Here is a 13,084-nt window from a genome sequence, read left to right on the forward strand (position 1 = left end):
ATTCATTGTATACATATAAACTAAATAGATATGGATTATGAATATATATGATATGGTACAGAAAACACTGGAAGTAGATTTACCCACATGTTAAACTCAGAGCTTTTATTATGGACAACAGTTTATTTTTATCTTTGGGCTTTTAAAATTTTTTCACATACTTTCAACAATGAACACTTATTACTCATGTCATCAGAAAAATATTAAAAGTAAAGCCTGCATACTTTGTGCCTATTAAATAAAGTCTGTAAGTTTCTAGCAATATGAAAATACAAATGAGATAGAGAAAATTGTATCATTATTTATGAAAAAAATGTAAATCCATCATCCAAATATCAAATGGGTACATTAAACCACTCTGAAACCAATGATTACACCCCGATTTACATTTTTTTCATAAATAATGATGACCTTCACCCATTTTGCATAATAATAAACATGTAGCCTGGTCTCAGTAATTCTCTATTAAAGGAACCTTGAGCTGAACTCACTCACTTGAAAAACATCCACGATCCCCCAATTACCATCATTTACTGAACTTTTTGATGGAGAAGAAAAATGATCACAACTCAATTTTAAACCAGATTTTTTCCCCTTTGTCACTTTTACCTCAAGAAGTTGTCGATTAAACCAAAGGGAAATTTCACTGCTCCGAAGTTTCACAAAATAAGAGGTTCACTGGTACCAGGAGTTGCAATTTAGTGTCGTCAGTTCCTTCCATTTATTACTGAATGCTCAGAGACCTTAAGAGAGATATTTTTGTTCTTTTAAGGACAGGATGTACATAGGGACACCACTGTAGCAACATCACTGAGAGTATATTTTAACAACCCCAAACTAATCTTCACCAATGCCTCAGCATTCTGAAGTTATCAGATAAAACCATGCCTATCTGCTTTGTTACAAAACCCCTACAAGGGGTAGCTATAGGCAATTGATTTTTTTCCAGTGGGAGACAGGTAACTATGGTAACTATTTTCATTTCTACTAACATTATAATCTCATGTTGGCTAAAGCTGCCCATAGCTTTATTTGTAATAGTCAGCTCTTAAGGGACTCTTTGAGAACACTCTTCTGGAAGCACCAGTCTCTCCGTTCTTCCCTTACCTGGTAAGTAGTCATTAAAAGAAAATTATGCAGGCAAAAAAGACCAGTTAGTGTTTTCAGGGGTTTTTGAACCATTGCTTTAGACGTTGGGGGGTAATTTGTTTTAATGTACCTTACCTCTCTTTTTTTTTTCCACAACAGACTTTTCCTCGGCTGTAAATACACACCAAAATCACATAGTACTGTGATATTTATACTATATTGTGTACTCTATTTAAAAAATACATTGGGGTCCCCTAGCTAGCTGCTGGGTTGCTTTTGCCCCTCAAAGCCCCTCAAAGGCTGGGCGTTGGGATCAGACTTGATAATATAAGCTATTTAGGCTAGCAGTAAGGGGAAGGAATGAGTCGAGGCTACTTGCTGCTCTCCCCCCCCCCCCCCACGCAGAGTCTGCGGAGTATGTGTGTGTGAGGGTCTACACATGCATATTGTGTGTGTTTGTGTACTGGGGCGAGGAGGATAAAGGTCAACCAGGAAAGGCTTTAAGATCAATTGGCAACTTGTGATTAATTTACTAGAAACTCTGGTCTCCCAAAAAATATGCAAACCAGGGGTCAGCCAATACATGGCCTTTCTATAAAGGGCCATGTATTAGTTTCCTAGGGCTGCCATTAACAAATTATCCCTAACGTGGTGGCTTAAAACAACAGAAATTTATTCTCTCACATTGTGGAAATCCGAAGTTCAAAATCAAGGTGTTGGCAGGGCTGCAGCCCCTCCCAAGGCTCTAGAGGAGAATCTTTCCTCATTGCATCATTATTTGTGAAAATAATGGCTCGAGAGGAGAATCTTTCCTCTTCAGCTCCTGGGAGCTCTTGCAGTTCCTTGGCTTGTGGCCATAACGCTCCAATCTCGACCCCCAGTCTTCACATGGCCTTCTCCTCTGTGTCCGTGCCTCTTCTGTTCTGTCTCTCATAAAGATTCTTGTCATCAGATTTAGGGCCCACCTAGATAATCCAGGATGATCTCATCTCGAGATCCTTAATTACATCTTCGAAGACCCGATTTCCAAATAAGTTCACATTAATAAGTTCTGGGTGTTAGGATGTGGACATATCCTTTTGGGGGCCACGATCCAACCCACTACAGGCCAGATAATAAAGATTTTAGACTACGTTCCAATAACACTTTATTTCCAAAAACAGACAGTGGGCCAGATATGGCCCATGATCCATAGTTTACCAACTCCTTGTCTAAAACCCCTTTCCTGGAACTCAAGGACCATAACAGTCTGGCCCCACCAGAAATCTCTGACACTGGCTCCTCCATTCCTGGGCATGGACACTCAGTCAGATAAATTTGCCCAATGTCCTTTGAACAGGTTTTTCTGGTTTCCCGCTTTCTTTGCTTACTAAATGTTTAGCCTCTTGCAAGTGTCGCCTGGTTCAAAGTGAGTGCCCGATGTGAGTAGTTGTTACAAAGTAGCCCACAAGTTAGGCAGGCAGGCAACTACTCATTGTTTTCAGGGGAATGGGACGCAGGTGCTTTTCACTATCCTTCACATACTTGTCTCTAGAATTGAGTATTTCCCTTGAGCAAGGTTATCAGATAAATACAGGCTGCCCAGTTAAATTGAATTTTATACAAACAGTGAGTAATATTTCATTATAAGTAGGTCCCCAATATTTTATGGGGTATACTGTACTAAAAAATTATTTATTTACCTGAAATTCAATTTTATTTGAGCATTCTGTATTTTTATTTGCTATATCTGACAACCTTAACCCTGAGCATTTCTTACTTTCATAAGCAGAGACAAAGTGATCATTAGAAAAAGATAATAAAATACAACGTGCTGCCATTATTACTCTTCTTTATCCTTTTTTGTCTGTTTTAGTTGCACATGTGATGCATAGCTATACTTCCCCAACAAGGTATGAGAGTGTCTGCTTTTCTACACTTTGGTCACCCCTGTATATTATCATTGAAAACATTTTTGCCAGGGCGCCTGTGTGGGGTAGTCAGTTAAGTGTCTGACCCTTGGTCTTGTCTCAGGTCCTAATTTCAGGGTTGCGAGAGCCAGCCTCATGTCAGGTTCCGCACTCAGCACAGAGCCTGCTTAAGTTTCTCTTTCCATCTCAGGCGCCTGGGTGGCTCAGTTGGTTAAGCGACTGCCTTCAGCTCAGGTCATGATCCTGGAGTCTCTGGATCGAGTCCCGCATCGGGCTCCCTGCTCGGCAGGGAGTCTGCTTCTCCCTCTGACCCTCCTCCCTCTCATGCTCTCTGTCTCAAATAAATAAATAAAATCTTTAAAAAAAAAAAAAAAGAAAAGAAAAAAAAAGTTTCTCTCTCCATCTCCCTCTGCTCCTCCGCCACCAGCCCCGCATGCACTCTCTCTCTCTCTCTCAAATAAATAAACCTTAGAAAAATATTTTTGCCAATCAATGGTATAATAGTATCTCTGTTTCTTGCTCATTTGGGGGTTTTTTGTTTTTGTTTTTTTAGATTTTATTTATTTATCTGACAGAGAGAGACACAGCGAAAGAGGGAACACAAGCAGGGGGAGTGGGAGAGGGAGAAGCAGGCTTCCCGCTGAGCAGGGAGCCCGATGCAGGGCTCGATCCCAGCACCCTGGAATCATGACCTGAGCCAAACGCAGACGCTTAACCGACTGAGCCACCCAGGTGCCCCATCTTGCCATTTGTTTTTAAACTAAAATGTTTTTTTATTATGAAAGTAATATGTACCCAGTAAAAGAAATTCTGAGTGTTCTAGAAAAATGTAAAATGTATTAAAAGTCTCCCTCAACCCATCCTTTACTCCCCAGTTTATTCAACTAAGAAACTGCTTTTAAGATTTTCTTGTATATTTTATCTGGATTTTTGTATGCTTATACAAGCATATGTTTTATACGTATATCTATTTTTTATTTAGATGGCATCATACATTATTCTTTATCCTGCTTTATTTTTTATTAATACTATATCCTAGACACTTTCTACATCTGAACATATAACTTTACCTCAGCATTTAAAAACTCACCTCTAATGGAATGAATAAGTTATGGGAATAAAAAGCACAGCATAAGGAATACAGTCAATGACACTGTAATAGTAATGTAATGGGTTGGATGGTAACTACATTTGTGGTGAACACAGCATAATGCAGAAACCTGTCAATTACTAAGTTGTATACCTAAAACTAATGTAACATTGTGTCGGCTATACTCAAATAAAAGAATAAAAGTTAAATAACCTCTCTAAAAGAATATAAAGCTTATTAGCAATGCCCCTAGTATTACTGACTTTAATTATATCCAGTTTTATGTTTGAACATAATTAAGTAACATTATCTAGAAGTAAACTGTTTATGCATATGGGCTTTATATAATTATAAGACTAAAATAGACTTACAAATTAAATTCAAGCTGCTAGAAAACTTTAATTGAACAACATTAAGTTAATAATGATGTAACTTTGCTGAAACCTACATCTTACGGCTAAGAGATGCATTCACATGTTTCACGGTATACTGGTGGTCAACATGATTTTGTTTTATTTTATTTTGAAGACGATGGGCCATGGCTTTAGTCCCTGTCATTATCATTAATGCTAATTTTCCTTTTGCACCACAAACGTTTTTGTAATTATTAGTTCTGTATCCTTTTAGGGAAATTAATTAAAATAGTAAAAGCCAAAATACAATTATTTTAAAAGGCTTCTTAACAAACATTTATTTATTGCAAATTCAGTGTTACAGTTACTGAAAATAAACCTGTTGGTCAGTATAAAAAATGTGACATTCACATCCCATCTGGTCATAAAACAACAAAGATGCTTACCGTTAGGAGAAGGTTGCTTTTGAGTATGTTCTCTCTGAGCTAGAGAGAGCCATGCAATGACGCAGGTCTTCGCCGGTATTCTTTAATAGCCCTACTGCAAATCATTTGCATGGACACACACTGCGACATTATTGGGCAAAAACATATCATTTTGCCTTAAGTCCTCTTTTGTATATTTCTCTTTATCCTATGACAATTAAAGTAGTATATTACTGATCTCTACTACATTGATTTGATTATATCAACCCACTTTCAATTTACTAAATAACTTATAAAACAGATCTTATTCTATGAAAGTGTTATAAATGTAAGTTATAACTGCAAGAAATAAGTTTTGTCCTTCACACTGTTGATAGAATGGTGGTAAGAAGATGGCTGTTCCTATTTTGGCTTAAGAATATTCTAAACTGGCAGTAGTTAGTGCTGCTTATCAGACAGCATATTAAGAGTTAAATACGGTCATTTCAGGCATGGATGTGACTAGACACACAAATGCAAATACGGACTGGGCTCATTTTATAATGTAATCAAACAGATGAGGGGTCAACAAACATTTTCTGTAAAGGGCCAGATAATTAACATTTTCCACTCTGTAGGCCATGGAGGTGCAACTACTGAACTCTATCATTGTACAAAAATAGCCATACACGATACTTGTATGAATGAATGTGTGGCTGTGTTCCAATAAAACTTTATTTATAAAATGAACAGTCTCCTGGATCTGGCCGTGGCCTATAGTTTGCTAACCCCTGATATAAATGATCCAGAATGTATTTATTTTTATGGAGTATCATAGAATTTAAAATACAGAATTAAAAGATTTTTTTCAAACTTAAAAGATTCTTGAAGAGCCCTGAGAATATATTTCTCCTAAAGAATGTTCTTCATTCTGCTTACTTCATCCTGAATAGCATTTCTTTTTTAATTTTTTATTTTTTAACAACTCTTTAAATTCTTTTCATTATTGTGTTTTACAATTGGTTATAACTGGTTTGAAGGGGAAAGCTACTGATTTGTATATGTTGATCTTACATCTGGCTTGCCTACTGAACTCAAATATTCTGTTAGGGTTTGAGTTGATTGAATAGGCTTCTCTAGGTGGATAATGACAAAAACTCCAAATCATGACAATTTCTAATATCCATATATCTTACTTATTTTTCTTGTCTAAATGCACTGGCTAAGCATCCCAGAGTAATGTTGATTGAGCATGTAAAAGCAGCCAAACTTCTCCTGCTCCTTTTTCAGCATTTATTTTTTTTTCCATTTAAGTGACTTTGTTAAAGTCTTGACAAATTCTTCTAGGTCTCTGATATGAAGCAGACAAGAGAGGACCAAATCTGTCACATCTTTCTGGATCTAAGCCCTAATGCCTGTGGCTGTGGCTTATTAAAAATACTGGCACTGGACCAATTTAATTAATTTGCTGAAGGGCATATAAAACTCTTAGGTTACACATAAGATGTGAGAAAGTCATTTCTATACCAATCATTAGCCAGAGGTATGGGTTTGGGCTCAGACAAATCATTAGGGACCATTAGATGATGTGCAATCAACTAGCATGGCCATCAGAATGGTCTGCAGGAAGTACTTAAGTTTCATAAGCAATTCACACTGCAGATGAGGTTACTTCTGCAAACTTAAATGTCAGTTATTAAGCTACTGTCACTCAGCTCCAAGCCTTCCTTTCTATCATCTGTGATGCTGGGGCTGGGCCTTTACAAAACACATCCTTCCGTTGCCAGCCGATCCCAGTTAGGCTATCACTAGGAGCATCAGGAATAGACTGCAAGGCCAGAGAAGGGAGAGGGCCTTGATTTTTCCTGTTTCCTGTTTGCTTCCTATGGGCTTCTTGTTGGATTCTTATTTCTATCATCATCACCCCAGTCTCACTTCTTTACCCTGGCAGTGGCGAGGCCTTCCTGTAGCAGCAGCTGAATTCAGTTCTCACTTTCTTTCAACATATGCAGAGCCAGACTCACCACCTTGAGCCACGCGCACCTGCCAAGCAGTGTTCCTTTTTCAGGGCTCAGGGTTTTAACTCCATGGGCCCCTCCTCCTCCAATCTTCTAAAATTTTACAATCCCCACCTCTTTCCTTTGTTCCCCCAGGGGTAGTAGCTGCTTCCTGCCGTTGCTATCCCTACATTACCTTTTTTCATTACTTAGTTACCACTTTATACCTGGCTAACAATTCCTTATATTAAATTCTATTAAAATTACTGCTGTCATTTCTGTCTCCTGACTGGGCCCTGACTGATATTTACCTACAGAAAAAGACTTCCTTACTGGCTGTGTGGATTCATGTTAGCTCTCCTAACACTGGGTTTTCCCTGATATTGCCCCTTTCGGGATAACCTTACTTTTGGGGCGCAGAAGATTCCAGCTGAGAATCTTAAGTTACCCATGATTGAGATAAGTAAATATACTTATTTTAAAATTAGGTTCACTTATACCAAAGTTCTTCCCATTACTTTTAAGACTTTTCTGCCCTCTAAAGATCTGAAATTCAAATGATATTTTATGAAGTGCCCCTTTTAGCAGCAACTAGAAAGCAAAACCAGGTTAAGGGCAAATAACTATCAAAGTTTCCAGAGTATAAAAACTCAAAGACTGCTTTCACCAAAATAATTAAGTTTGGTCCACCAGAGAATGTAATCTGAGGAGAAATAAAAATGAAGATCCAGGACAGATCAGATTATATTAGCAGTGAAGAAGGCAAAATGTGAAAAGTCAAATAATTTTTTTTACTCTGTGGAAATAAAAGATCTTATAGTTATGTATATCATTGTCAACATATCTAATAATTAATACATTGAGTGAAATCACCTTTGTGTGAAAAGGAAATTATTTTATTCCCATAGGGTCAGGAGTATAGAGAAGTCATTGAAAAACAGCTCAATTAAGTTGGATGAGAGTGAAACATCAGCAGTCTTGGTGGGTATTCCCAGCTTGCCTCAGGCACCAAGACACAGGATGAAATTTTAACGTGATAAACTTAACAGTTAGAAATACGTGGCATTGAGAGTGGTCCATACTTATACAAAGTTTAGGTTCCTGTAGGGAAACCCAGCACACATTGAAGCTGATGGGGGAGTGGGAGTTTCCTTCCCTCTGTACACTGATATAATGTCTGAGCCTGTAGACCTAGGGGCCTCCTAATTCTCAATCTCATAAAGCATCTAAATTGCATGGGAGGACCTAGAAAATTGAGCAATTTCTATCTTACCTCCATGCACTGAAGTAAATAATTTAGTTTGTGCTTGTTAACTAGTGGTTCAATTCAATTCAGCAAGCCTTCCAGATAGATAGATTGGATATAGATGTGTGTATGTTTGTACAAAGCTTCTGTGTTCTGTATCCTCCCATCCATACATCCGTGCATGCATCCATCCATCCATCATTTATCTCAGCTCATCCATACCAATGAGCTAGGCACTAAAGAGCCAAAGAAATTATGTCTTCTCTCATCCCCTTATCCTCTTCCTTATATCTTGCTTATGGTGCCAGGAATAAGGGGGAACACAATTTTGTAAAAAGTGTTTCCAAGCATTCTATTCCCCACTTTTTTAATTTTAAAGATTTTATTTATTTATTTGAGGGAGAGCGAGACAGAGACAGAGAAGGCGTGCAAGCAGGAGGAAGAGCAGAGGGGAAAAAAATCCTAAGCAGACTCTGCACTGAGCACGGAGCCGACTGAACCACCCAGGTGCCCCTACATACCCCCAGCCACTGTTTAAAATTCAGATGAAAAAAAAAAGGGGGACTTCTCCTTCCAACTCCATGAAGTTCCCCTCCTCAGAACCTTCAACTCATGCTTTTAATTGTGTCTAGAACAAATTTCTTTTCCTGGCTAAAGATTACTTATGTCTCAAGATTCTATCCATCCTTTTTCCTCTTCTGTGCACCATTAAGTTTCTCATCTAGCACATTTCACATTATCTTGAATAATTCATTTCAGTCTTGCCTCCACCTATAGATGAGGGCAAGGACTTTGACTTGATTTTTGTCTCTTGTGCTTATCTCAATGCCTGGCACGTAATGGGTATACAAAAAATGTTTGCTGTTCTGAACAAGTTCACTGACAAGCTGGATATTAAGACATGCAAACATGAGAATATCATCAGAGTTTTCTGCTTGTTCTTCTGTTTTACATACCTGCGTCCTCTTTCCCCAACCAGATTTGAAAGTACTTGATGGCAGGAAGTGCTTATCTAGTCATTGCTTTATTCAACTTTTTTCTTCCCTATGTCTTGCCAGTGCTGGTACAGTGTCTTTCTAGAAACTGAACAAATCTGTGGGTTCCAAATTTTCATTTAGATAATGTGGCTGTAAACTTTTTTTTTTCCAATCCTACAAGATGAATACTTTTATTTCCCTAAAGCAAATATGTTGTTTTACGTAATGAAATATATTGTTCAAGGCTCTTTCCCACCCAATGGTCCAAATCTCTATTCATACTCATTTTTGAATTTCAACAGGTTCCTAGAAACAACTGCCAACCTTCCCTTCTGGGATGTAGCAAAGTCTTCAAGGCAGTTTGAAACGGGCACCATGTACACGGAACAGGCTCTTTAGTGTAGAGAAAGTTAGAAATAGAAATTCAATGAGCTGAGTTCAATCAACATTTCGAACTTTTATGTACTCAGAGGAGTTTTTAAGAACCCATATATTGGTTGCATGTGGATTTCCTTCCACATTTCCTTCTCTCAAAGTTAGCATCACTAGCCAGTATTTTAATAGGAGAGGAAAGGATTGGAAACCCAGCAGCCAGAATAAATAACAGCAAGGAGTGTCTCAGGGGGGAAAGTGGAAACATGATAATTCTGTGGCTTCCTTTAAGCTTGTTAACAGGCTATACGGTAAGCAGTTGGCATAGTCACACAGGAAACATTTATTGTCAGATGCTCATCCTCAAATTCAAAGCTAATCATTTTCATCCCTACTTATATCCCAGAGAGCAGGAAGCAGATTTAAAACAGCCCTGAATACCAATGTATGTAATATAAATTTTAAGTATGGTAAAACTGTTTAGCAATAGATTTGTCTATCCTATTTCTCTGCTACAGGTGTAAAGAAAATAATAAGAATGTAATCTCCAGGAAAAAATTTGTGGTGATTTAGAAGAACATACTGGTATTATTTTGTCTAGAAGTAGAAAACATTTTCAAACATCCAGTTAAAGTGTAGAAAAATCATATAATATACCCTTGTTCATACACCAAGATTAAATAGATTTACATTTTTCCATCTCTTTTCTTATAAAGTGTTACCAACACAGCTATAGTCATGCTATCTCTTCCCCTCTGCCTGAAGCTGATGTCTATTCTCCTGTATACTTTAAATTTAATAACATAAATATATGTCCACAAGGAAATTACATTGTTCTCTTTTGTTTTGAATTTTTGCATAATAATACAATGATGCATATTGGGTGCCTTGATCATTTCACTCAACATTTTGTTTTTCAAACTTATCCATATTAATACGTGCAGACCTACTCCATGCATCTGCACTATTGTATGATATACATTTTCTGAATACTACAGTTATCTATTGTTCTATTGAGGGATAGAGTTAGATTATCCCATTGTTTCACTAAATTATCTTGTACTTGTCTTCTTGTGCACAGGGATAAAATTTTCTAGGAATGGAATTGCCCAGTTAATGTTTATATTTAACTGCATCTTTATTAAAGATTGCAAAAATGCTTCCCAAACTAAGTAAACCAATTTGTAGTCTACCACCAATGCCTTTGAGTTCCTGTTTCTCTATGTTCAACTCATACCAACATTTGTTGTTTTCAGACTTGAATAATATTTGCCAATCTGAGAGTGGTAAAATGATGTTTCATTATTATTTGAATTTTCATCCCCCTGATTACAAATGAGGCTAAAGAACTTTCCATATGGCTTATTAACCACTGAGAATTTCTCTTCTCTGAATTATCTGCTCATCCTTTGCCCATGTCTCTTTTGGGTTGTTTTCCTTGTAAAACTTGCCTGTAAAACCATCTGGGCCTAGTGCTCATTTTATAAATAGATTTTAGATTATTGGTTCTACTTCTTTAGTGGTAATGCTTTCTATTTCTTAAGGCAATTTAATAACCTAAATGTTTTAGTAAGAAATGAATGATTTTCCTAACTCTGGATTTTGTCTGTAATTTTGAATGCTATTTTAGCTAGGTGTAAAATTATAGATGACTATTAATTTCTCCTATTATTTTGAAGATATTATTCCAATGTTATTGCTGTTGCAAAGCTCACTGTCTGTCTTATTGTTAGTATTGTGATAATCTGGCTTTTTTCCCCTACCTTTTAAATGTTTTCTTTGTTTCTTTGCCTGCAGTTTCACTATGTATGTCTGGATGTGGGCTTATTTTTGCTTACCCTACCCAGAACATGTTGTATTTTTTAAATTTAGGAATCATGTCTTCAATTCATTATGGAAAATTCTGTTATTATCCTGCAAATATTGCCTCTCTGCCAATCTCTCAATGTCTCTTAACCCCTCTTCCCTTTTGTCTATTCCTTTCTCTCTTCATGCTTCATTCTGATCAATATGCTCAGATTTACTTTGTCACTAAGCCTCTCTTTGGCTATCTAGAGTTTACATTTAATTTGTCCAATGGGTTTTTAACTTCAATAACCATTTTTTTAATTTCTAGAAATTCTATTTGGATATTTTTCAAATGTCTGCTCTTCTCTAAAAGTATCTTGTTCTTTTTCTGATTTTGATCACTTCTTTTGTCTTTCATTATGTTAAACATATTTTTATAGTCTTCCATTAATTATTCTATCATTTCAAGTCCCTTGAGCTTTAATAAACCTATTTGTTAGGTCTGTGGACTCTTGGCTCATGGTGGATTTTGTCCTCAATTATTATCATTAAATTTTAAAACTATTAATAATATATCAGTCAGATTCCTGGCAGGAAACATAGGACACATCAAATAGAGTATTTATGGAGAGTTTCATAAAAGGACTATTTCCAAATGTCTGGGCATGATAAGAGCAGCCAAACAATAGTGAAACATGAAGTTGTTGCTATCCCACCATAAGTGGCACAAGGAGGAAGTGATTCCCAGACCTGTAGGTAGAAGACAGGTCTGCCCAACAGGAGCCGTGGTCTTTGGTAGTGGTAGGCTGACACTGCCAACCAGTGACGCAGAACAGGTGTGGCTGGAGAAAAAATATCATGACCTTGCTTAACTATTGTCCTTCAATCTCCTGCCATTACCTCCCACTGGCTGAACCCAGTAAAAAGCCAGGAAGCCCAGGCGATGCAATATATAGAGGTCCATCTACTGGGGAACAAAGCAGGGTGGAGAAGGATGGAGCAAAGGTCTAGAGGGGCAACCAGAGGACACTGGGCACCATTGTAAGCTCGTGTTCAGTGTTGTTTTATCTGTTAGAAGCCCTTGTTGCTTGGGGGGGGGGGCATACCCATCCAGAGAAACTTTATATTTGCTTTCTACATATGCCTTAAGGGTATCACCGGCCTAGACTCAAGTTCGGTGTTAGTTTTCAACACCAGAATTCCTGATCCAGAAGAATAGTCTAAATTCTAACCCTAAATCATGTGAGATACAGATCCATCATTATACAATCTAAAGGGAGATAATTTTTACTTTTACCCAAAGCACATTCATGAGCAGAACAGTTTTTTGTTGTTGTTGCCTTATTATGATAATAGATGGGACTTTTCAACCTTGTCCCTATATATGCAGCCCTTTAAGAATCTTGGCTTTATGCAGGGATTTTGGTTCCTACTATCTACGTTGCATAAATTGAAGACCTTATATTCAGTCGTCACTGCATGGGTGGTAAAATTCAAACACCTAGCTTACCCAGACTGAGAACCTCCTTACCCACCAGCCAGTTACATGCTTCCCACTCTGCTATAATTTTCATCACAGAGATACAAGGGGAAATATGAGAACAATCTATGTTATTTTCATCTATGTAAGAAATTAAGCATCACTAACATTTTATATAAATACTGACACTGGCATGGTCATTCAGTTACATGCCAGATGGTCACAGTCAATCCATAAGATGTCCTGAAGGAAGAGGAGGATATGAAAATGTTGAGGGACTGACACTCTTTGATTCAGCCTTGGCATTTTGTGACATTTCAGCTTATGTATTACAAGATGTCATCAAGTTTTCTTTTATAAAAATAAGACCTTTAATGG

The 13,084-nt window shown here is 37.3% G+C and overlaps 1 long non-coding RNA gene across 1 annotated transcript in view; it reads right to left on the reverse strand.

The window, feature by feature from the left end:
* Positions 1-13,084, reverse strand: part of LOC129045800 (uncharacterized) — a 239,935-nt gene that overhangs the window by 110,281 nt on the left and 116,570 nt on the right. The window lies entirely within an intron of this gene.

This window comes from Mirounga angustirostris, unplaced genomic scaffold (assembly GCF_029215605.1).
Source record: "Mirounga angustirostris isolate CCGP_5_RB_7025 unplaced genomic scaffold, mMirAng1.0.hap1 SCAF_11, whole genome shotgun sequence".
Classification (NCBI taxonomy): Eukaryota; Metazoa; Chordata; class Mammalia; order Carnivora; family Phocidae; genus Mirounga; species Mirounga angustirostris.